Here is a 26,486-nt window from a genome sequence, read left to right as displayed (position 1 = left end):
GCATGGGATGGGAACCACAGGGAAGGAGCATAAAGCAAGAACCAACCGTGAGGAGCAGCAAAGCTGCAGAAGGCCTCCTCCACGTGGGTCCAAGGGGGGTTTGTTTGTCAGAGCATCCTCTAGCCCTGGGGCCAGGACTGTCCTCCCAGGGCTGTGTCAGGCCATGTGGACATGGTGCAGCAGCTGCCCTCAGATGGCAGGACAAGAGGAGTTACAGGGACTTAATCGAGACCCAAATGTCTGGGGACACAAGGGGGAAGAAACTACATGAAGATGCAGATTGGCTGCCACACCAGAGCATATGGGGGATTACTGGACCAGCGGTGCCTCTGAGCTGCCTTTCAATATAAGTTTTGGACATTCTTATATTGGGCTGAAAGCACCCATGGGAGCAGCACCTTATTCACAGGCATGGGGAAAGATGCTGTAGACGGAAGAGTGGTTTGCTTCAAAGAGCACTACAGGACCCAAACCTTCTCTGCCTCCAACACAAGGTGCTAAAAATGGGCTCTTGTTTCAGCCCATAGGACAGGAATTAAAAACAAACAAACAAACAAACAAACAAACAAACAAACAAACAAAAAAAAAAAAGATAAAAAAAAAAAAAAAAACAAAAACAAACCATCTCCCTGTGCCTGTGCTGCCACCTCCCTCTTTCTCCTCTGCTTGCGACAGGCAGCTGGAGCTGGGAAGACATGGTGCCGGGGTGAGTGTGTGTGTGTGTGTGTGTGTGTGTGTGTGTGTGTGTGTGTGTGTGTGTGCACGCCTCTTGGTGTGATTCCTCCTGCCTTGCCAAAACATCTCCTGCTGTTTATTTATTTATTTCTCTCTGATAACGGAGGGGATCGTGTTTCCGGAAGAGTGCCAGCAGATGATACGAGCCCAGGACTGATACTGCCAGCAAACCCATGCCAGCCCTTTCTGCCGGAAAAATTTCATTTTTTCCAGAAGGAAGCCATGAGTGTGAAGCAGAATCCAAATCCGATTTCTCGGCATTTTTTGTTATCGCTCAGCAGCCCACCAGGTGGGGCAATGGAGGGAGCTCACTCAGCTGCAACTCAGTGCCTTAATCCAATTTACAGCCTCTCTTGGAGAGATAATTACAGCCCTGAAACCAGTTAGCACCGTACAAAGAGGCTCTCGAACCAAAGCCCCGATCCTGTCTTTCAAATATTCACCCAGAGTGTCAGGGATGCTTTGGAGAGGGAGGGGGGCACTTGAGCTAAGCCCCTGTGAATGGAGAAGTGTGTGCACAACCCCCCCACCCCGGCACACATGTGCCTCATGCACACAGGTTCCCCAAAGCCCCAGGGGCAGTGACAGTGTGGGACTGTCAGGCTGAAGCTGGACAGTGGTGAAGTCTGTGGGGTAGGAACCTTTAACATTTCCTGTTGCAACCCCATCATGCAGGAAGGGGTACCTGCAGCTTGCATCTCCCTGCTGAGTTGGAGATGGACATGATGGGCTCAGTATGCAAATTATCAATGAAGCCTGGGGCCTCAATGAGTCTCCTTAAGTCACATTAAGGAACTTGTAAGCTGTAAATTCACCTCTTCTGGCTTGAAGATCCTGATCTTCATCACTCTGATGTGATTCTGGAAGATCTTCCTTGTGAGTGATTTTTTGCTCTAGAGAAGAACCCAGCCTTTGGGATTTAAACAGTAAAAATTAACATAAAAGACAGAAATACAGATTCTTGGTAGTAGGAGTGGCAGCTGGTGCAGGAGCAGTCGGACACCAAAACATGTAGAGTACAAGTAATCCATTGGGGAGCATGTTCCCCCCTCCCCACTGCCTGGTTCTCAGCAGAGGCTGTTACCATCAGCTGAAGAGCTGAAGCCCTGTTCTGGGAACTCCTCCTCTAGGTGCAGCTCTGGAAGGTCTCCCAGGAAAGAAGGGCACTCAGTGTTGCTGCAGCTGCAGCTGCTGTGGAGCACCAGCCTGGGGGCTGAGAGGATCTACCCCTCACACACAGCTGAAGGAGTCAGGCTGACTCCCTGGCAGAACATCCTCTTCCAACAGGCCAGAAAGGCCATGGCAAGTCTGACACAGCTTTCCCTGGGAAAAAATAACCTTTTGTTGTTGTTTTTCTTTAAACACTGAGTCACAAACAGAGAGTGTACTTGGTTGGGATCCAGGTTCAAGCCCTTGCTCTTCTACTCCTTTCCTTTGTGTCCTTGGCCAAGTCTCTCCACCCAGTGTCAACAGCTGACAGCAGGCACTGTCTCTCACTGGGTGTGCCCGTGCTGGCAGGTACAGTCAGAGCTGGGCTCTGAAGCATGGCAGTGTGCAGGAGAGGTGGGAGTTGGCTGGATGCAAGAGGCATGGCTTATTTGTTCATGCACAGTCCTAGAGGAATGTGCCTAGACATGGAAAGCTGGCACGAGGCAGCTTCTCTCCTTGCAGACCTCTGCTTGGGCTCTTCTGTAGGGCAGAGATGCTCACAGACTGGCCTCTATCTGGATGGACTGAACAAGTGATTTTATCTTGATCGGAGCTTCCCAGATATTACCTGGACTCTGGGGGTCTATCATGTGGAAGTTTGTCCTTGCTTGAGCAGGAAAGGAAGTGGCAGAAATCCAGTCTCAAGAACAGAGGCACTCCATTTGGAAAGTCTTTGGTTTCTGAAGCATTTGCAGAAAAAAACCTCTTTCTTGAAACGTAAGTCCATTGCTAGGCCTCAAAATGCATATCTGCTGTTCACTGGATGCTCACACAGCAGAAAAATCCAGGAACTCTCCAGCTATCCCGGGAGGTCCTCACTCTGGCAGTAGTTGCAATGTGAGGGCCATAAATATATTCCACTAGAGCAGCTGCTTATATTTCCTAGCAGTGTATTAGCATCTAATCCTCTTAGCTTCTTCATCCCTCTTGCATAATATTATTGTCCAGCAATATCAAATATAGACAGTCTATTGAGAACCATGATGTTCCACCTTTGATTCAGGTCTTTTGAACTGATGCTCCAGCCGTGGCACTTGGCTTTTCCATTGACTGCTCCTGTGGCATTTCTGACCCGTTAGGAATGTGGCTGAAGGGCAGCTGAAGCTTTCCTTCCTCCCGAACCCAGGGCAAAGTGTGGTTCCTCTGGAACACCACCAGCCTCTCACGGGGATGCCACCCCTGGTGCACGTGACAGCCATTTGGTTTTGATGGCACAGCTCTGTCAGAACCAGCCATCTCCCAGGGGTGTAGCAGGGATCTTACACAGTTGATTTGCTTGTGTAGGTGCTGGCAAACACCTGGAGCTGCTTTAAGAAGTTTAAGCTGGTTTAATAAGTAACTTCTTAATTACTGTACCAACTTCCCCTAATTGCATGCTAAACTAGACTGGATTGGGAAAGCCCTGCCTGGAGTCCACGTTATATCATGCCTTGGGAACAACTTTGACCAATGACACCATCTCCTAGACTAAGAGCTCTTCACCTGAGAGACATTTTCCAATATAGGCAAAATCCATAGCCACTAAAGTGGTGCTGGTAAATTCATTAATTTAATTAAACTGAATTACTATGCTTGGGCTTGAGCATATTTTGTTGTTGGTTTTGGTTGTTATATTGTTGGCTTATTCTCTCATCACTGGAGAAGTTAGAGCACAAGAAGGGCAGGACACCTTTTAAGTGGAGGAACACATATCCAGAATCAGCAGATCAGACAGCAGCCTTGAACTATGACCTTTTACAACCAACTGCATCTTCTAAAGAGTTTCCTACACTAAGCCAAATTCTGACTGGCCTTGCCTGTCTCAGAATGTGATGATCAGGCTTGGAGTCTTTTGTCAAAATTGTATGCCTGGAGACAATTTTAATAATCCCTGCTGGAACTGCACTGCCACAGTGAAAAGCACAGGAAATACAGAACTAGAAATTATTGAAAAAGAACAGACTGAAATTAAAGCAGTCACCTCTGGTCAGCCTGATGACTTCAAATGACACTGAATGGCTCCAGTCTGTGACCTATCAAAAGCAGTGGTTTATGCAACCTCAAAATGGGTACCTAATCTTTCCGGGAAACCTCATATTTTGTTCCTGTTCCAGCTTTGCATAGACTCAGAAAGCAGCTGCATATACAGATGGGAGAAAAACTGGGTGCTTACCTGGAGTGAATTGGTGAGGATCCCCTGTTCCCAGCAGCCAAGTCAGGGCTGGGTGGTAATGAGCCTCTCTCAAACCTCCTTTGGTTGGCGTAAATGGCAGCCTAAAGGTCGACAGGCATTTGTTCCTCTCTCATCGTGATCTGAATGGGGAAGACTGCATGGAGGATGATGGAGCTGAGTAAAACAGAGCACTGCAGCCAGAGCAGCTGCCAAGCAGCCATCAGGTGAGACTGTTGAGAAGCAGGGACCTGGGCTAGGACCCAGCAAGTCTCTGTAGGGTCCTAACCCCCTCCACCCAGTCCAGAGCTCTTCCCTTCTCTCCAGCAGCAGCACAGCTCCCCCAGGCCTGCTGCTGCTGCTGCTGAGCTGTGTGGCTGGAGGGGATGGCACACTGAAGCAATTTGCCAGGCTGCATGACAATTACTGACACAGATGCTCCTGTGTCAATATGGGCTCTTCTCTCCATTCTGGTTACAGTGATGGGTGTGCCTGGCGGGGACTCCTCTCTGCACAGGCCAGGGCTGGGAAGGGGCCATGCCTGCCTGGGCTTCAGAGGTTGTCCCTGACCCTGACCCTCCTCTAGCCTGTTTGTCAGGCTCTACAGCTGCCTGACACCCCCAGGCCTTTCCCCCTGTCTCCCCCAACCCAAATACTGCAGCTTTCTGCAGCATCCCTGCCTTGCTGTCTGTTTGGAGGTTAGGGATGAGAGTAAGGGGCAATCTCCAACTCTCTCCTTCTGCCAAAGGCTCTGGAGCCTTCCTCCCCATCCTCCTTTCAGCTCCACCCTCTCTGCCTCTACCCTATCATTCTCCTTTTAACTGGGTACCAATCACTGCCCAAATTCCAATACATTACACTCTCCACAGGACAGGCATTAAGGAATTATGGACAAGCCCCTTCACCCTCTGAGCAATTCTGGGATTCATCTTCCCCTGACAGTTTTTTGACCAGAATCAAAGTTGATAGACTTTGCCTGCCAAAGCCTGAAACCCAGTGACTGTGCTCAGATCCAGTATTCAAGTGTCATCAATCCCCATCCAAACAGAGAAATGTCATCAGGTAGACATAAGGACCTCACCCAGATGCTGTTAACAGTTCACGTGTTGCCATCACCATGCCGTGGTCCTCCTGAATGCTTTGGATGACTCCAAAACCCCAGGGGATGTGGTGAGATCAGTCTGTATGAACACAAAAGTCTTTCCCCCGGCTGCAGATTCAGCAGTAGTGGGAGAAAGAAGCAATCCTGGGACATTGGCTGTCAAGGGCTGCTCCACCATACCTGTGCAGAGGCCCAGGGGGTCTGTGTTCAGCCTCATGGATGCACCCTCACCAGCCCCTGTCCCAGATTTAGACTCAGCACTCTGCTGAAGACCGAGTCATGAAGCACTCTGCCAGACTTCCTTCAGCACATCTTAAGGTGATTTGAGATATTAGTGCTTTCAGCTGCTCTTCTATATTCACTGCTCCTTGTCTCCATCACAGGAGCATGTCCAGCTCCCCCCAGGCTGAAGCAGCTGGGGCACAGCCACGTGTTGCCCCTTGCCAGCTCTGCCATGCAGATGATTTCCAGGACAGGGGCAGCAGGGCCAGCAAGCTGGGAGGAAATCCTATCTGTGACAGACCCCAATGCCCACCAGAAGAGTGTCTGCTAGCACACACTACATAACACCAGGCCACTTCTAGAGAAGGCCACCACTGGATTAACTCAAGAACACAAACACCTCAGGATATCTCCCTAGCACCTTCTATGAGGTGGGCAGCCAATGGGGCTGCCCTTCCTGCCAGTGGTGCACTGAACCTAACAGATCTTCCTCAGCCCCAAGCCAGCTTCCCTCCCGCCACCCCTCTGCTGAAAAAAAACTTAGCTGTTCCTTTAAATGTGGTGTATGTTAAAAAAAATAATAATAATAAATTGACAAGCTCCCTCACTCTCAAAAGAGTGAGAAATTTTCATTGATTGATTTCTTCATGGCTTCTTAAACAGATAATTAATTCACCGTGAACCTGCGGACACAGCGTCGTGAGTCGTTAATATTGTAAATTCACATATACTTCAATAATCGCCTGACCCCCCCGTCACCCCGAAAAACAGATAGCTGTGCAACGAGGGGGAGGGGAGCGGGGGGAATCGATTTTCGAAGACATGAAGGGATCACCCAGCAAAGGGAAGTTATTGATTCTCTTTTATAAGACACCGCTATAATATTTATTCTTTTGTAAACAGAATTAACCCAGCATCATGGGTCATTCCTATCGAACAACTTTCTTCTCATGTGCACAGCAACGCTGATTGTATCAGATGAGGTAGAAACATCCCAACTGCACCACCCACCCTGGCCTGTACCACCAGCAGGTCTCACCACCACAGCACACACCCAGCTGGCACTGGGTTGGCCACTGAGGGCCTGGGTCCCAGCAGGAGGAACAGCCCCAGGAGCAGCTGTGTGTTGTGGAATGTTAGAGAGGTTTGGAGAATGTTGGAGAATATTCCTGAATATTATCGAAGAGATAGGAGGTACGACCCCTTTGCTATGCCCAACCCCATGTTTGGGAGGCCAATTAGATCGGCCCATACTCCGGTGCTACCTGCACCAGGGATTCGCTGTGCTACAGGTAAACACACTGGGTGTCCAATAAAAAGTTATGTTGGTGGCAGGGGTGTGGTCACGGAAGCACTATATAAGCGAAAGTTGCTGCGCAATAAACCAGAAGTTCGTTTATCAACCATATTGGTTGCACGCATTTTCTTTGCCGCTCCCACAGCCGTGTGTTTCTAACCCAGCGGTGCTGGCACCATGGTGGTCTTGAGCTGTCTTGTGCTGGGGGGCAGATGGTTGGTGGGCTTCTGCAGCTGGAAGCACAGGCCAGAGTGAAAGCTCACCCCAGAAGGAAATAAGAGCCTAGACAACAAAAGTGACAAGCAAAAGCCACGGGAAGGCTTCGGGATCAAGTGTCCCAAGGAAGAGCCGACAAAATGGGACCTGGTTTGCCTTAGAATCATAGAATCATAGGGGTTGGAAGGGACCTCGAAAGATCATCTAGTCCAACCCCCCTTAGGTACAGACATACCTCAGGTCTGGAAAACTCCTGGCTGCCCATCAATTCCTGCTTACCACGCACCACAGTGAAGTCCAAAGCAAAATCAGAAATTGTAATGTAGCACGGGCTTGCTTTAATTTGCCTCTCAAATGTGAAACCAGCAAGGGCTTCCAGTTCCAGAAGCTGTTTTGCCAGAGCCACCAACATGCCATGAGAAGTACGAATCAGATTTTTACAAGACAGAAAAGGGAAAATCACATCTCAGCCACATTTCATGGGCTAAACCCCAGAGCCTGTGGGGTGGAGAGGTGTCTTGGAGGTTTTAAACTACGGCCTCCTCCCTGTCCTGCAGTTGGTAGTGCAGCAGGGGACATGTTTGCTTTGTCCCAGGCTGGCAGTAGCAGGACTGCCCCGTGCCTGCCCATCCGGCTGAGATCCGGACATGCCAGGCTCCTGGCACCGTGTCCTGCTTCTCTCTGCCCATCTCCCGTCCCGGCGGGCAGCCAGGGCAAGAGAGAGTGAGCGATAAATTGTGTCAAAGAATTTAAAAGCTGGGGGGGAGAGGCAGAGGGGGGCCGGGCAGCAACAGAGGGGCAGGCGCGGGCAGCGGAAGCCCTAATTAAAAGCAAGGCCGCGGGCAGGCAGGGCTCCCATTCAGAGGGCTGACAAAGAGAGGGTCTGTGGAGCAGAACCAGGAGGCAGTGAAAGGAGAGGGCCCCCGGCACCCCTCGCCCACCGGCACAGCCCAGAGCCCCGGCCTGGCTGACCCGGCCTCTCCGGCCGCCATCCCCGGAAAGTCAGCCAAGCCACCGCCTGCACAGGGAGGCCACGGTGGCCTTCCCCTTCTTGCTTCCCTTCGTCCTGCCCTCCCCAGCACCTGCCTCCCCTCACCACTGCCAGTGCCGGGAGAGTCGACCGATGCCATGGGAGGAGGAAGAGGAGAGCAGGGAGCGCCAGCCCCCCAGGTCACCTCCCAGCTCCCCACCGCCAGACAAGCGCCTTTCCACTCCAGCAGTGCCTCTGAATGTGCTAATTAGCCCCCCAAGCCCAGTGCTGGGAAAGGCCATGCCGGTCAGATGACAGCCACGAGTGGCCTGGCCCCCACGGGAGTGTCAACACAGCCGCTCCTCTGTCTCCGGGCCTGGGGTGGGACATGGCGGAGGGAAGCCCGGGCGGGTGGGGGTCCCAGCCCTGCTCGTTCTGAAGGTCAATGCTATGAAAGGCTGGGGGGAGAAAGGAAGGAGAGGCCCAGAGCTTGTTGAAGGGCAGCCTGTACATCACAATTACTTTGGGGCTCATTTCAAAACAAAGGCTCTCTATGGCCTTCAACATGTCTACACAAAAGAGCACAGAAAGAGCAGCAAAGTGTCATCTCAAGGGCCCCCTCTCTGTCTCCTGCCTCTTTGCCTGCCCTCCCCATACATTCAGCAAATCTTCAGCATTGTCTCCTGCTCTTCAGACCCTTTCCAGCATTCATTTGTATAGCAAAGGGAGAGAGCGGGGTACAGGGAGCTATATGAGTCCTCAGGGACTGTGATGGCATCAGTAAAAGGGCCAGGGGAAGATGGAGGTCACACATGAAGTGCAGTTGGTTCATCAAGTCTTCCCCAACCTGTCCCACTTGGTTCCCTTTGTAAACACAAAGCTGATGTCCAACAGCTCATGGTCTCCATCATGACAGAGGCCATCTCAGTGCCCATCTACATTTCCATATCATACCTTCTCTTTCCCTCCTCTTTGGAGTCTGCACCCCAGAAGACTCCCAGACCTCACATCCTGGCAGTGAGCATGCATCAGTCTCACCCAGCTAACACTTGAACCAGACTGACAAACCACATTTTGTCCTTGTGCCAATGCAGAGCAAACAGCATCACCTGATTTAGCTGGCTGTGTCATCAAGCTCAAGTATTCTTCAGCTTCCAGACCCTCCACCGTGGTGCTTGCAGCCCTCACAGCAGCATGGTGCTCCTCTTGCTGGCTCTCAGAGCACCCCAGAAGCATGGCAGGAGTCAACGACCCTCACAGGCTCCAACACGCTGTTGGGAAAAAAGCAGCATAGTGTAAGAGGGGTAAACAGCAGGGAGCAAACCAAGGCCGTGGATTAACCAGCTCATCTTTGATTTTCCCTTCCCCCTCCTGTCTTCTCTATACAGCTTCCCAGGGCTTCCAGCTGGGGCCCCTTTCTCACCTGTACACCCCCAAGCCCCAGAGCCCCCATCAGAGTCCAGGACCTGGAGAACAACTGCAAACATCCAGGAGGCTTCATGCAGAAACCCAACAACCCTAGCAAGAATGTAATTGCCTTCAAAGCTAGCAGTGCTGGCATGAGAGACAGAACAATATGAACAGCTTTCTACCATCACACGCCTCACCCAGGTGCACAACATCTTTTGTGAGGGCCCAAGGGACTGAAACAGCTCTGCAAGGCCTTAAGAGAAGGGAAATTGCTATCAGAGATTCCTGTCGACTCTACAGCCCACCAAGGAGGCTGCTGGCTTCTACAGGCCATCCCCCATCTGTCGGAATAGCAGGAAGTTTTACGTTAGCAATAAAAAATAAAAAATGCTGGAGTCCAACTGGTGACTGAAGTCTGGTGCCAGGCTCCGCTGCAGAGACATTACAGCTGCTTACAGTGCCTGCTCTAAAAGAGGTGCTCATTAAACATTTGCCTTGGGTTTATTTTCACTGTTTGCTAAATCCAAACATCCACAACAAAAAATTATATGTGAGGGTTGCAAATCAAAAGTTTGGTTTCATAAAGCCAAATACTACCAGCCTCTCTGGGCTCTTCTTCCTTTGCCCTCTGTTTTTTGCCTTCAGAGGTTACTTCGAACAGCTCACAGCCACATAGGCTAGAAGTGATTTTTATTTTCTAGCTGAGAAACCTGAGACTTTAAACTAAGAAATCAGGTTTTTTGAGAGTACCCCAGTTAGCCAATACACACTTTAGAACTGGCAAAAGGGGTTTCATGTCACAGAATTACCTCAAGATGCATATGAGAGTTTTTCCTAAGTTAGGTAGTATTTTTGGTGTACTTCCTGCCCTTTTGCCCAGCTGTGGAGCAAAAGTGCTTTCAGTAGCTGCAAATATGTCCCATGCATTACCCATGAATGCTGATGGATCTAAGCTGAGGAGCTGGTCAACGAACTGGGCTCTCAAAGCACAGAGCACGTATCGATGCCCAGCTGCTCAGAGGAAAGCTCTCACTACCAGCACCAAGGCAGCAGAGCTGTGAAGGGAATTCAGGAGCAGCAACATCCAGATGTTAACAAGACATCAGGTCTCCAACAGAAGCAGGAAGACCACAGCCAGGAAACTACACAGTGCCCGTAGCTTTGCATCATATGGTCTGTAGCACAAGCTTTTTCTTCACTAAATGCTATTCAGCTGCACCCAAAATTGTTTTTAAACTTTATTCAGCAGGTTACCCTTCCTGGCCTGAAGCCTGGGAAGCTCTGGCTGCTTGCAAGTCCATCCCTAAAGGCTGAATCTTCCCATCTCCCGCTGCCACTATCTTGAGAAGCCATTTGCTCCCTAGGAACCACTGCTTTGCTTACACCCCACACCAGAGCACTGCGGTGCAGCATCACTGGGAGCATGTCATCCCCTGCCTGCAGCTCTCCTGGTGATGCCCCTGCACCCAGAGTCCCTCTGTCCCTGTGCTCACCCTTTTTGGCATGGGCATCACCAAGCCCACCTCCTCCTGCTGTCTGGGAGCCTGGGGGGAAGCTGTCCCCCCTGCAGAGCCACGCTGTGAGGCACTGACATGGATCGATCCACAAGCCGCCCCTGATGTTCTCCACTTCTGATTGCTACATTTTTTGTGACAAATTGATAAACTGCATCACCACTCAGTTAAAGATTTGATCTCGCTCTCTTAATCCGCTATCAATAAGATATTAATCGTGCACCCGACCCATTCTGTTCCCCATCTGCCTGCAAATCCAATAATCATTTCAGAATTCACAGGCGAGTGGGGCACTCCCTTCAAACAATTAATTTCAGGGGAGTCTCATTTATTTTCTCTGTAACCCTCTCCCCCCCCTGCTCCCCTGCTTGCTTGCCTGTCCCCTTCTCCAACCCCATCTACATACCTCCCAGATGAAACTCCTGCTCAGCAGAGACAGGAGGTGGGAGTGCAACTTACACTGGGAGATGGAGAGGTCCTGCTGAACTCCCTTGCATTTGATGCTCCACACCCCCAATTAAACCCCCTCTTTGCCCAGCTCCCAGACCTCTCTAGAGGGGGAGGCCAAATTCACCCCAATTCACCCTAAATTCATCCTGTGCCTGCAGCCTGGCACCCCGTGAGGAAGGGGATTGCATCCTGGTCTGCATGGAAAAGGCACACGACTGCCAAGCTCGAGGCTGAGGCTCCAGGTATATACACTCCTGGAGAAGAGGAGAGGTGCCTGAGGACTGGAGGAAATGCAGTTTTGTGCCCCAAACTTGCTACCACAAGTGCTGAAGACTGAGCACAGAGCCCACACACTGGTAAAAGATTGCAGAGAGCGCTGCAGGACATGCAAAGTCTGTCATTGTCCATGCAAACAGATCTAGGGAAAAAGCCCAAGTCTGAGTGTCCCTGACTGTGAAAGGACTCCCTCCTGATGTGCTCCTATTGCTTCATCCTCTTTGTCATCCTCTCCCTTCATCCCAAAACCCGCAGGAGACAGAAGCCCTGTGAGCAGTGAGGGGAAGGGCTGGGAGGCAGAGCTGTCCGTAGCAGTAGCTGCTGTTGGAATCACCGGGCAGGCCAGAGCGGAGAGCATCTCTGCTCCTGTGTGGGGACCAGAGCAAGGCTCTGACAAGCTCTTTAAGCTCCCCAGGCTCCAGAAAATGCTGCGCAAAGTCTTTTAGCAACAAAAGTCTTGAGAAGAACAAACACTCTAATCCCTTAATGAGCCGGCTGATCCCCCATCTTGGCTCTGGCTTCTCTAAAGAGCCACACGCTCCCCTCCTCCCCAGCCCCCAGCCCCCTCCAGAGCAACCCACTGCGGCCTCCTCAGAACCGATTCAAGGTGCTCTTTGGGATCCAATCCAATTACCCTGTGCCCCGCTGAGCGGCCCCACAGACCGACGGCGCTTTCAGGGCCGAGTCTTATGGCCTGTTAATCCTCCCCTCATTAAAAGACCTTGTTCCTCCCTCCTCAGAAATGGAAAAAAAAACCCCAAACAACAATAAAAGAAACCCCAACCCCACGCTGGGAAAAGCTTATGCAAGAGAGCCCCAAAGTGGAGCACTCTCTCCGCTCTCAGGGGTCACCTTTGGGGGTGTCTCTGCCTCCTCCTGCCCCCAGACCTGGCTCACACATGGAGAAGACGGGCAGGCAGCCGGCCCCTGCGCTGCTCTTGCACTGTGGCTTTATTGGCTTCCCTTTAATGTTCCTGTCATTAAGCCAGGAGGAAGCCAGGTGGGAGGGTTCCCATAAAACTGAGGCCTCACAGCTAATGAACGCAGCACCCGGGGGGAAAGGACACGGGAGCCGCAGTTGTAGTTGGTCACGCAGGGCTGAGCTGGCCTTCCAGAGCCTCACAAGGACAGGGTCCCTCCTCACTGGGAGAGGACATGTCAGAGCAGCCCCCTCTGGTCACACACACCTAGGCAGGAGGGAGGTCACCAGCCCAGAGGGTGGCTGTTCCCACACCTGAGGAGCTTTCCTCAGCACTTGGGCTGGAGGGATGAGCTGGAGCCCAGTCAGCTGCAGCCACCTCCTAACAAACACACGGTGCTGCCTGCCTCCCCCGGGGTGATTTTGCTCCTCTCTGCTTCCTCTTAATCTGAAGATGCTGTTGCAAACCCCAGTGTTTTTACTCCAGGTGCACATGCTATCTAAAGTCAGACCAGCCAGGTTCAAATCCACCAGTCTTACCTGTAGCTTCTGGTTGCAGTACTCATTAGCCCACTGACAGTGTAAGGATGAGCAGGACCACTCCTCCTCTTCCTGGGGGGGCACATCTGCAGAGACAGAAACTCATCCCTCCCTGGGCATAGGTAGGATGGTAGGATAACAGCAGGGACTTCTCTGTAAAGATAAGGAGATAAAAAGCAAGGAAAATAAAATTAAGGGGAAAATGTCCTGGTCCTGGCAGTGAAACCCACTAGGAATGACCATTATTTAGAGCTTTCAAAGATGGCACTGAGGAAAAAGGCCTCAGGGAGTATTTCTGAGCAGATGTAAATAGGTACCGCAAGGCTTGGGGAACCACAGTTTTGCTCTTAGCTCTGACACTGGCTCACAGCAGAACTTCACCACAGACTGAATTCAGCACACACCCAGATGCTGTTCCTATACCTTCCACAACCTACATATAGAAGTCTCCTGCCAAATTTAGCCCAGCTAGTCAGGCTCTCACTTAGAGGTAACGTAAGCATCATGAATTCTCAGCCAAGGAGAATGATAATTCCCCAAAGACTTCTCAGAATAGGGGCAGGCTCACAATTCACTTGACAGCAACTACCAGGGGTGGTCAGCTGCCCTTCAGAGCTTCCGTATGAAAAGGAGACACAGGAATGAAGCAGCTCATGTCTGTGGAGTGAATGGCTCATCCCATCTTGGGCTGACCCAGGTGCTGGTGTGTCAGGCTCTGCTCTGGCCAGGACCTATCAGGAACATCTCCAACACACACCTCTGACCCTCTGATGCAACAGGGTTCCGGAGCATCGACTAACTGAGCAGTCTCACAGTCAGTATCTGAATTCTTTTCCTGTAAGATAGTCAGGAGGGAGTGAATATATTAAGCTGGAAATGACATTTTTCAGTGCAGTTTTGTTTTGAGTTAAGGGTGGGGGGAGAAGAGAAAAAAAGGTGAGTTTTTTTCATTTCTGATAACTTCTTTTTTCCCTCCCCAGCAGAAAAAATTCCTTACCAGTCTGTCACAGGCCCCAGGGAGGTGAACTGCGTGATCTAATTGGGCATTATCTCAGTCTTCTCCAATTTCTCTCTTGTCACACAGTCTGCTTTTTGACCTATGCCAAGAGAAACAACGTTGGCATGCGTCCTTTTTGGCTTTGACAGAGCCTGCTCCTGCTCAGCTCTCTTCCACAAATTCTTTCTAGTTATGCCATCTCATCCATTCGCTTTGCACTTGCACATTTAACACTAATTACAACACATGAGATTAGAAATCAGACTCACCTTTTTCCACCTAGTGCTGTTTGTTTCTTGTTCTTTGTACTCCCTTCAGTAGGACCAGTGAAACTCAACTACTCCTGATCGCTTTCTGTTAATGATCAGGTGCTTTTTTTTATTCTTTTCTGCTGAACCCAACCATCTGCAGAGAACTACTTACCTCAAGAACTTGGTCTCTTTCTCTGCTCACTGTTTGTCTGCCATCAGCTGATAATTCCTCCCCATATGTTTTTTGAAATTATTTTCTAAAGAAAGGATTCTTTTAAAAAATTCAAACTATCTTGGTCAACTTTGACTGCATGGAGTGGCCACGCACTCCATTTCTTACCTGTCAGTCTTCAGTCACTTTTAAAGTCAAGCCTTGAGTGACAATTCTGGAATTTTTACAACAAAATCATTTTCAATTAGCTCCTACTAAATTTTATTTAAAAGTGCCTTGTTTCACAAATACTCTGCATAGTAAGTCTGTCTCCTAGAACACCATCAGAAAATACACATCTGAAAGAGAAATCCCTAGGAAACTTAAGGTTTTTGTTGGATATTAATGGAAAATGCTTCTGTGTGATGACTGAAATCATTATAGGCTGAGTTCAGCAAGGCTGCAGCAAATGCAGACCTGGTCCTTTGACATCCCACAGAATGCTGAGAGCCCTAGACTTGATCCAGCAAAATATTTAACCACTGCAGCAGCTTAAGAAATTAAGTGCATGGTTAACTAGCTAGCTAGATCAGAGCCAAAACATTTGGCATCTCACAGGATTGCTCCATAAAAAGGCTTTTCATTTTAAAAGTCAATTTTTCATAAAAAATAGTACCAACTTCCTTTTCAGATGCAATTTCAGTTATCTAACTTAGTATCAATCCTTTAACCCTTCTCTCTGCAGGCAGTTATTTAGAGGAAATGTTCTTATATATTGTCACTCAGTTACACCATGAAGCTCATTTCTTGCCAAGTATCAGCCTAGGAAGCCCCTCCATGGTTGTGACCAGTCTCAGCATGTCCCAGCACAGAAGGTGAGGTGGTCTGAAGAACATAAATATGCAAGGACTAACATGGAAGGGGTATGTTCCAAAGCAGTGCCTGTAGCAGGACATCCCAGATGTGGAGCTCAGATACTCACGTATAAGCCAGTCTTACTCTCTCTGTCAAGCAATTACTTGTCAGCACAGGAGACTGTGAGATAGAGACAGAGCCCTCTGTGCTAGCTACCAGCATGAACACCAAGTTACTGTCCCACAGACCATCTGTTGAAATAACCACAGCAAAGACCCAGAGGAGAAACTGAGCCTTTCCAGTGGAGAGAGTGAAGAGCTTTACCATCCCTTTGTCCTGGAGCTACTGATGGAGAAGTCTCCAGGACATTGACAAGATCTCTTCCTTCCCACTTACAATACCACCTCACGGGTTTAATAATGCTCATTACTATGTCCCACCACCTTTTCCTACCAGTCTGAGGAGACTGTGTGCAGCCACTGGGGACACTGGGAACCCGTGAGGACAGGGAGGTTATACCAGTGCTTCCCAAAAGCGATGGGTCGGGAGGAAGTTAAGTCAAGCCAGAAGGCCTTTTATTGAATTCTCCCTCTCTTGGGGCCATAAATAGCTCTTTCCTCTGTGATCCTCAGCCTCCCGCAGGCCTCCTCCACCTCCACCCCCCCATCAGCACCCCCAGCACAGGCTGCTCCTTGCCCTCTGCAGATCATTGTCTCCCTGCTAATTGCCCTGTCCAGGAGGAACAGGTCAGCAGCTTCAGGTGAGAGCCAGAGAGAGCAGTTAATAAGTAAATGATAAAAAAAAAATGTTACAGGATGAACTTGTTTCTTGCCAGGACTTGCCTTGCAGTTTGGCAACCACAACTGTCCTGCTGCAAAAGGTCTCAAGCTCTTTTTCTTCTCTTGATTCAAAATTTTGATGGTAACATAAAGCTTGAACTTGGGCCCCAACTCCAAGAAGTGGTTGTGTGGGTCTTGCCAGCTCAGAGCCTGCTCTGGTAGCCACACTGTGGCCCTGTCTGTGTTACTAAGCAAAACAAAGCCTGGAAGTAGTGCTCCCCCAGATCGTCCATACCATTTAATAACCTGCAGGTTCCCAGGCTGGGAAATGGTTCAGTCTCTCAGGCAGTGCCTGGCCACGATATGTGCCTCCAACCAAACCTCCAGCACCCTGCCAGCATGTCCCTGCACCTCAGGGACACATCATGCTCTGGAGGGGACCTGTCCTGCAGGGTGTAGGGGAGGTGTGTCACTGCCCTGTGGTGGCCTCGTTCAGCACGAGACCAGTGCCAGGCAGGAGCTGCAGAACCAGCAGTCACAGCCATCTGCTGCTGCCCCTAAGTGCTATGAAACACACTGAGCTCACAGGAAATCTCATCTCAAACCCAAGCACAACATGAAAAAGAGACAACGCATTTGACCCTCTCCCTGGCCAGCAGCCCCATCCCAGAGGAGACGTTGCAGGAAGAAACCTCAGAGCAGACTCATTCCCAGCCCCAGGATCAAGCAGCAGCCCCATATTTCCCATGAAAACAACATCCTGGTCCCCTGTGCCACCTTCCTCACCAGGGATGGCATGGTGCTGGTCCTGCCCCTCTCTGGGGCACAGTCTCTCCTGCTGCTGCCCCTTCCCAGGAGGAGGTGCTGCAGGGTGGTGGCCAGACTCCTCCACTCCTTGCCTTTGTGAGCCTAACCCTGTGGGGTCTTGTATTCCTTTGAAACCCGAGTTGTGTTGATGGATATATTTGCTGGGTGCCTCCCGTCTCTCCTGGGCTCAGGCTGCCCTGTCTGGAGGTTCTGTGAGGGAGAAGGGTCTGGAGTTTAAGAGCGTTATTGTTACCGGAGGAAGGAATTTTTGGTCCTATAAATCAGAGGCAGGCAGCAGTAAGGCCAGCATACTTGGGCTGTGTGAACAAACTTCATTTCCTGGGAGACTGGCCTTCAATCACCCTCTGTCATACTCCACTGATCAGAGGTGGACATGAGAGGAGTTCATTAAGGTGGAAGAAAAATAATATAATAGGTCCTCCCCATACATGCACTATTCCCGACCCCTGGGGGTGGCAAGACACCCCTTCCTTGTGCTGAGATCCAAAACACACACACACACACACACAGAGTCACTCACCCTGAATATGCTGGTATTCCTCTGCCTAAGCAAATTTCCTTCTAAAAATGGACACCTCAAACATAGCCCGAGGTTTTTTCTGGCTACTTTTCAGATGAACTCAGCTCCACTGTCTGTTGACTTGCTTTGTAATTCTTGGCTGCACTCTGCCGGAGAGGAATCAGGCCCAGCACTTGGTGCAAAAGGATTCAACAATTTTCCAAGCAAAACAGAAAGCTCAATGCCCTCCTTGTTGATTTTTTCTCCTGGCATTCTGATTGGATTTTTTTTTTCTTTAGGGGGGGATAATCTCTACTGTTTCTCTTTGCCACCTGCCAGCACTGAGTCTGAAAGTGATTGAAATTAGGAAAAGGGGCAAGAATGATAAGTAGGCAGAAATTAAAACATTAAATACAGTTAATGAAAAGAGAAAATATTTTGAGTAAAGGATATGAAAAAAAAAATTCCAAAGGGGACAATTGTTTACAGAGAGTTCTGTGTTTTCAAGAACAAATAATGAACTGACTTGCTACATACAAACACAGAAAAGAGCTCTGAGGCCCAAAAGACTGAGCTGGTGTCTGCCATGGACAGGTGATACCAGGTGGAATGAAAGTTCTGAAGACTTTCTGAGCTTGGTTGGGCTGGTGGCACCCATCTGTATGCTTTTCACAGAAAGCATAAATGAAAGAAAGACATAATTGTTTTGAACACTTTGAAACCACTTTTCTTAGCAGTTCTCATTTTTATAAAACACAAACCAGAGGGTTTGGGCTCACAGGACTCTGGTAACTGATACAAGACAAATTACATTATTTTCAAGGTGCTGCCAGAGCCCAGCTTGAGGCTGGTGGACAGCTGGTGCTGTCCCACTCTTGCATGGTAAACAGAGGTACCCATGGTTTAGTGAGCTCCTTGCAGGCAGTGTGAATCAATGCCTTGTTATGCTGCTTGGACTCAGCTCCTGAAGAAATTCATGGTTCTGGCCAGGCAGACAAAGGAGCACAGGCACTGCCACCCTTGGATTCAGTGTCTTGGACTCTCAATCTGTGATGTCCAGAAGCACCACAAGCACCCAGGAGGAATCAGAAGAATTTTGCCTGAACTGACCATGAGAACAGAGAAGCCTTGAGGAGAGCCCACTGTGGAGCAGCAATGCTTTTTCATATGGCAGCACCTTACCTTTGCAGAGTTGTGCTGCTGGTGTCTGTGCACATCCCAGCAGTGGTGGCTACCTGCAGCAGAAACATTCCTTCAGCCTCCAGAGGTCAGGGAAAGCCAGAGGGTTTACTTGCAGGAACACTTGCTGCACAGCAAACACAGAACTGTCTGGTACCAGTGTCTTCTCTAGAGAGCTGGATCAGACATCTCAGTGGCACTTGATGAATAGTCAGTGAAGGATTTCACAGGACTCCTAGATGAAAGAGATTGTTGGAAAACAGGACTATGGAGTGACTTTTCCACCCTGGCTGTTCATCACCAGACAGGCTGTTTGCAAATCTGCCTTTTTATTTACTGTGTGAAATCTTTCTGAACTGACTTTTAAACCAAAATCAAAAAGAACAGCTGTGCTGCTGTTAATGCAGACACATCTCTGTTGGCATCAGTGCTGTTTAGCATATCTGCATTAACAAAAAGTTCACTGAGTTTGTTGAGAAGTGTCAGAGAGCAAGGAAGAACTAGTTCCAAGCTCTGCTGGACTGAAAAGCAAAGGCAATAGGAAAAAAAAAATGAAAAAAACAAGCTAAAAAGCTAAGGCCATTGCTGCAGCAGAGGGGAGAGAACAGCGTGCAATGCTGGAGATGCACTGGGGCACGCAAAGGGACTATGGCCAGAGATATCCAAGGATGCTGTCAGAAGAAAGAAAGTGCATGATTGAGGTGTACCCCACACCCAAACACAGCTATATGCCCCAGCCCACTCCCACTACATCAGGGCTCTGTTTGGGTCATTAGTGCTTGTTTTAATTTATTTAGCCAATTTTATCGCTGGAAACACATGGTGATTTACAACCTTTCCTGAGTGCACAGATTAATAAGCCTTCTCCTCACTTCCCCTAGAGACAATTAGCACACAGCCATGATGGGAAATGACTATGAGGAACATGCAGGCAATATGCTGAGAGAGCTAGACATCAGGCTGAAATCTGCCTACAGACAAGGTCACTTGAAAGCCACCACCCATGCCCAAATCCTCACCTGGAGAGAAAAGCCACCTCCCCTACTGGGCAAACATGCAACAAAATGGATGCTGCAGGGGCACATCTGCCTGCAGGGCACAGAGTTTGGACACAGAGTCCTTTGGGGAGCTGGCATCTACTGCCCAGTGCATGGTATGGGGGTGCTAAACCCCTGCTCATGGAGGTGGGTTTCAGGTTTGGCAGAGATTACTCTGGGCACCCAAGACACGTAATCTGCCATCCCTCTGGCACTTCCAGGCAGCTCCCTCCTTGCAAGGGCTCTTAAAAACATGGATTTTAAAACAAGCGCCAAGTATTCAAATTCACTCTTTCAAAATCTAAAGGAAGAGAGATAGCAAAAATGTGGTAATTTTCTCGCATTTCCACTTGGGTTTTTTTTTTTCAGCTTACTGAAACTTTTTTTTTCCAGTTCTGAGAAGTCAAAAATACTTTTGCTCTTCAAAACAGAATAAGATCCGGATTTTTAGAGAGAAAATGTTACAAAAATTTTAGTAAACTTGTGGTCCTTTTTATCTCCACTGGTAATTTTTAAAGTATCCTTACCAGGGTTATTCCCATGAAGGTGAATGTGGCAAACCCTACTTCATAAGCAGAAAAACTGTCTCACATGCAGATGAATCCAAGCACTGGGCTCCTGCTACTCTGGGGCATCTTGGCTTTACTGCAGTCCCCTAAACAGTCTGCCCTCATCTCCTTGTGAAGTTGGGGCTGTAAAGGTGCTGCTAGTAATCAACTCAACTCCCACTCCTCTGCTGACCCACACTCATCATCTTCACCAAGGAGGCACATGGGAACCTGGGAGACCTTTCAGTTGCCCTGAAATCCCATGTAGGTGTTGCAGAGCTGTGAACACAGGAGTCACCAGCAGTGAGAGGGGAGTGTGCCTGTTATAGTGACCCCACAAAGCCCTCAGCTGCTGTCATGTTTGCCTCATTGCCCTCCCACAACTGAGCTCAGGCCACCCAGAGCTGCTTCCAGCCCTGGTCTCCACAGATCCCCTTCTCCCTTCCCATGGCAGCAACAAGGTTTGGGGTGGCAGCAGACTACAGGGTGTTTCTGCAGCAGAGGAGGGGTGACAGAGGCTGAGGGGAGCAGCTTTTCAGGTCTGCCTTTCCCTTCTCTCTGAACCCATCCCCGCTGATGGACACGAGTAGGTGGGAGGCTGGCTCACTCTGCAGAGCCTTTGACACAAAGGGAGTTTTCACCACACCTCTCCATCAATCAAAACTTAAACTTATTTCTGCTTATATGCTACTTCTTGAGTAGAGAAAATAAAAACCGGGTTTAGGAGAGTGCAAATATTTAACAATAAAAAAACCACATTAATTTACCCTTTTTCATTTCTACAGAAGGAACCTTAATGGAGTCACATGACTCTTATTCTAAGTGATAAACCACAGGTCATAAAGCACCACTTTATCACTCTGCACAAGCAGTATAAATAACAGCTATTACCCAACCTCACTCCATCTGATAAGCTCAGAGATTTTCTAATATACATTTCTGATTTTTTAAATAATATTCATGATCATTTCCTCTTGAGCGTTATGAGTCTCTGGCTATGTGGCCCTTGAAACCAGGGCCCAGGAGCCCTTGTACCATCTCCCTGATTTATGGCCACGTTGGTCGGGACTGACGCCCTAATGAAATCTGTGACACTGCATTAATGGGGCTGTTTGTTACCACCGGGGTTCAGCGGCGGGGCTGCAGCCCGAGCTGTGCTCAGGAAGGCACACGCAGAGCCTGAAACACCCACGGGGTGTTCCTGCACACACCCCAGTGAGCTCCCAGAGAGCTTTCCAGGGCTGGTGTCCCTCTGCCTCCAGACCAAATCCAGTGGCACTTTGGAGGACTTCTCCTTCCCTCAGCTCAGAAAAACTGAGCCGGCACGCACGCGGCAAAGATCTCACCCACCCACCCACACACCCACCCACCCAGCACACAATAAAACACAGCTGCAAGGCAGGTATTTCCATACCAATATGTCCTGCACAGAGACACAGTGCCACAAAGCCAATCTCAAAGCTACCCTGGTAAGCAGAGAGAGCTCCAGCCCTCTGCCAGCAAGACGGGTTGGTATGTCTCCCTGGGCTAAGCAATCGCCCAGAATATTTTAACATCTGTACCTGCTTGGTTATCTGGACCTGTTGGACACTGGATGGAGCTGTTAGTCCCATACTTTGCAGTCAGAACATGCTTTCTCTTGTCTGTTTCATTTTTCCTTTTCCTGAAGCAGTGCAGGAAATCAAATGCAAAAAATCACGTTCATGCAATGCAGACTCCAGTGCAACAGGAAATAAAAAAAATGCTCAAAGTGAATATTTAGCCTTCATTCTACCTAGGATAAAATACCTCACACCTTAAGCTGCTGTAATCATATATTACCTGCCAAGTAATGCAACACAGCAGACAATTTTTTCCTTCTAGGTGCACAGGAAGAAGAATCTTAATTTGTTTGCTTAATTTTACAACTTTTGATGCAGGCCTATTCACTGATCCCAAAGCCTTCTTCACACATTTTTATGTGAAAAGTGGCAGTACTGAGGAGCATCTTGTTGTGCCTATAGAATTCTGTGCCTTTTTTTTCCAGAATGCTTTGGCAATATTTTCAGTAGTCAAAATGGCTTACCAAGAAATCAGGGTTTTGACCAGTTCACATCTGCTGGAATTACTAAATAATTACAAATAATAAACCATTGAGCTTAAAAATGACGATTTAAAATCAGTAATATTGATATGCTTGAGTTTCATTTATCCTGGAAAGGAAACGGATTTGACAAGCCCATAATTTTCTGATAAAATGAGTGTGGTATTTTTCTATCACGTCTCTTTAATTCCAGCATCATAAAAACATGGTATATCTTTCTTGATAGGCTTTAGCTGGTGAATTCTCTTCTCTACAGCATATATATGTTAATGATTTTCTCAACACTAACATACAATATGTTTAACCAGATGATTTTTCCTTTCACTCAGAGTTACTTCTCTGAGCAGTAATTTAGTGGGCAGTTCTCAAATGACAACTCTGAGAAATACACACAACATGTCTTGTTCAGAGCTTATTTTAATGATGTCTTGCCTGGCCATGTTTCTTTTTTGTAGAATTGTAAATAATTCCTACTCCTGTGATCTGTAGCTGGAGGGACACAAGGGTGGAGGAGACCAACTGTGTGGTCAAAGTCCAGGGCATTTGCCATCACAGGTGACTTTGCAGCAGGTGTTTAGTGCAAAAGAAACAGTATTCTTCCCTAGATCACAAACCACAGATTTCCCAAAATCCTGAACCAAACCTACTTGTGATCAAAAGAAAAAAAAAAACAAAAAAACCCAAACCTCTCAAAAAAAAAAAAAAATTTAAAAAAATCCCAAGTAATAGCACATCACAGAAAAAAGCAGGAGATATCTGGAGCCAGAGCATCACCCACTGCTGGTAGCTGCATGGGCAAGGAAGTGTGGCAAGTGAATAGTCACAGCTGATCTCAGCGCATTGCAAATGTAACTCTAGTCAGGCAGTAGATGTGCTCTCTTTAATGATATTACTGAACAGATTACATAAATGAGCGAGAATTTATGTACAGAATTTGCATGTGTTTGCAACTGATCTGAAACTTATAAATACGTTTCTGTATTTACACGCACAAGTAAATTAATATTGATTTCTAACCAACAGCACCACCAAAAAATGGCATTCAAGTGCATGTTTCCAGGTGCAAAGTATTTAGCTGGAGAGCAGAGCAAGAGAATTTGCAATGAGAGCAGTGAAACTGCGGGTGCAGTTCTGGAAAGGGTAATTTGCATTGTTAGTGTTGGCAGCAGTGCTTGGGGTTGCAGGCACCCTGGGTCCCTCCTGTGCATTGCAGAACAGCTTCTCCCCAGCACCCACTGGAGAGACCATTGCCTTGGCAGCAGAGCAGGTCTGATTCCCCAGTGAGTGCTCATTTCCTCTCCAAGGAGCTTTATGATGGGTGCACAGCTCAGCTAAATGGGTAGGCCATTAATGCCACTGACACTGGCTAGCTCAGGGACATTGTGGCTACCACCAGTACCATGCCTGCTCCTGCACAGCTTCATTTTCAAACTCCTGTACCTCATTACCTCCCCGGATCACTGCCATCCACTCAGTGCCCCTGGTCCCCACCCCTGTGCTGGGGCTTCCCAGACCCAACACACTCCAAAGAGGACACTCTCCCCCATTGCCCACCCTTTCCCTCACCTTCCCACACACCCCCTTACCTGTCCCAGGGTCAGCCACAGGTGCTGGGCTCTGAGGGCACCATCCTTCAATCCCTCACCATCCTCCTGCTGCAGTGAGCATTTCAGGACAGGGCTGGACAGGGCAGAGAGAAGAGGAGGTGTCAGGGCTCTGAGTTTCAAGCCTAAATCCCTCTCCTGTTCACTGGAAAAGACAATTACTTCACCAAAGCTTTGGTTTTTAACCAAGGTTTTACAGTCACATCTCTCTGGATTTCCTATTTTTTTCTTTTTTTTTTTTTCCCTCCTTTTTTCCCTGACACTCCTCCTGATATTTGGTGCATTTTTTTCTTGGGTACACTTTGTTGTTTTTGGGTTATTTTGTTGTTATTGTTGCTGGCAGCCACTGGAGAGTTCCCCTTCCTCTGGTTAATGGCCCATTAACCATCTCTCTCCAAGCAGGAGTAGGGCTTGGGAATTGCTGAGTTCTGGAAAATCCTCACCATCAAGGAACCTGCCACCAGTAACAAAATCCTCCTCTGAGAGGGGGCTCTGTGAAATGGGGCAGCAAGAGGGGACAATTCCTGGTGGGAGGGATGGGGACAGAGCCCATAGGAGCAAGGGGCAGAGGCATTGCTCTTTCTTGCAAAAAGTCCCTGGCTGTGGGCAAGAGGGGGGAGAGGAGCCAGGAGCCGGATTGTTAAAGGATTCAATGAGCTGTGCCGAATGTATTCGAAAGGTGCTTAAGACAGCCAAAGCTCCTCACCAAACACACATCGCTGGGAGACAGACAGCTCAGCGTGTGCCCCCGCAGCAGCCCCGCTCCCCCCGCACAACCAGGGGACACGTGGCGTGGCCAGGGCAGCAGAGCACCCACACAGACACACACACCAGCACCCCTGACTACCCCAAACCCTCCCTGGTATCTGCAGTGTGGCCCCCCAGGATCCCCACACCAGAGGCCCAGCTCAGAGCCTTCCCCTCCCTCCCCATCTCCCTCCTCCCAGCTGCACCGTGACCCTTCCTATTGTCTCATTGACTCTGGCGAGGCCAGAGAGGAGATGCAGGGTTTTCCACAAACCTGGAAAAGGGGACGAGGAAGCAAGTCCTGGGATCAGCAGGACTGGTGAAACCTGGCTTGTGATAGCAGTGGACAGCCTCTCCTCCCTTGGTCCTGAAGGACCTGCAGCCAACATGCTGTCACTGGCTCCAGGCCTTCACCTGGTGGCCATGGAACTGCTGTCCGGCCTGCAGGGACAAGCTGGGCAGTCCCATTGGCACTAATGGGAACCTCCCTCGTTTACCCCATCATTAATTCTGACACATTTCCCAGGCACAGAACAGCACGGTGGGCTCTGTTCTTGTGTCAAGTGACACAGACAGGGGGATTTAACATTGTGGTGAGGAAGGGGACAAATGACAGCCAGTGCAATGGCTCAGGCTGGGTTACCTGAGCTTAAACTGACACAGAGGGGAGGGTTTCATTTTCATCAGTGTCAGAATGTGTCTTCACCTGCAGGGCACAGCACAGATCAGGCTCCTGACCACCAGCAATCAGCTCGCCACAGTTCCACCAAGTAGCTCCCCTCAGCTAAGCTGCAGAAATCACTTTTCTTGGGGATTTTGTGGCCCAGCTCCCCTGCAAAGATGAACTGCCCTCACCCACCAGGGCTGACAGGTGGCAGGGGACACACAGAGTCACCCAGGTTCCCTAAATTTAAATCGAGTGTGCAGGGATCAGGTTATCAGGTGGAAAGCATCCCAGGCCCACACAGGCCTCCTTGGCAGCTTCTGTAAGGCCTACCTGAGACCCAGGGAGGGTGGCAGAGCAGAAAAGAGACAGTCCCTGACAAGATTTTGCCTCAGAGAAAGCCCTGAAAAAAACGTTCCGCTGGAGGCCTAGTGAGAAGGATGGCTGCAGGGCCACCCGCACTGCCCTCTGGTCCTTCCCAAGCACTGAATTCATCTGGACATAGCTCTGGGGAAAGTGAAAAAAAACACACATGTGGAGACAGCAACCAGCCCCACCAGCCACCGGCACTGTTTGACATTAAAAAGTGCTGACAGGAGAGAGGGAGGAACGGGATGGACGAAGGGCCACTTTCATCTCATGACAGTCTCCTGCCAGCCCCAGCCGCTGCGTCTCCCTCTGCCCCCCCCCTCCTGGCCCCTTGCTTTCCTAGGCATTTATTAAATAGGGTCACAGCCCGCATTAGAGTCCCTCCCACGGCCCTGGCAAAACGAAAACACTCACCCATCCCCATGACCCCCGTGCTCCCAGATCTCCTGCTCCTTTGCCACTTCCCCCCAGCTCCAGAACCCAGATCTCCACCCCACTGCAGCCTTGAAGTTTCACAGCCAAACATCAAGGCAAAGGGCTCCAAGGGAGGGGGAACCATTATTTTGTTTCCTCTTACATTAATTATCTCATTTAGTTGAAAGAAAAGTCCAAAAATGGAGCTTTCCCCTGGCAATTTATGATGGCGGAGCTGTAATTTATGGCTTGATGCAACTTTATTTTGCTCCTTCCTAAGGCACAAAGGCACAGAGATCCACATACACACACTTCATGAGACACTAGCCCGAATTTATCACACTAAGTACCTGCCTGCTAAAAGTAAAGGATTGACCATAATTTACAAGGCAGGTTGGGGAGGGGTTCACATGTGGGGGAAAACATTTAGAAGAGTTAATGTTTGAAAGCTGGTCTTTGAAGGCAGGAGGCT

The 26,486-nt window shown here is 49.2% G+C and overlaps 1 long non-coding RNA gene across 2 annotated transcripts; it reads right to left on the bottom strand.

Moving 5' to 3' along the window:
* Positions 1-746: 746 nt before the first annotated feature.
* Positions 747-21,793, bottom strand: LOC139798023 (uncharacterized). Of its 2 annotated transcripts, none has more exons than XR_011726659.1 (6): positions 21,696-21,793; positions 14,007-14,106; positions 13,010-13,162; positions 9,010-9,171; positions 4,097-4,236; positions 747-3,248 (listed from the first exon to the last, which is right to left on the bottom strand). It is a non-coding gene; the product is annotated as an uncharacterized lncRNA (long non-coding RNA). The 2 variants fall into 2 exon arrangements; XR_011726658.1 differs by lacking the exon at positions 21,696-21,793 and adding an exon at positions 17,391-17,649.
* Between the last annotated feature and the right edge of the window lie 4,693 nt (positions 21,794-26,486).

Source organism: Heliangelus exortis, chromosome 7, assembly GCF_036169615.1.
Source record: "Heliangelus exortis chromosome 7, bHelExo1.hap1, whole genome shotgun sequence".
NCBI classification, from domain to species: Eukaryota; Metazoa; Chordata; class Aves; order Apodiformes; family Trochilidae; genus Heliangelus; species Heliangelus exortis.
Note: the sequence above shows the minus strand (reverse complement) of the source record. Positions and strands in the feature narration are given on the sequence as shown.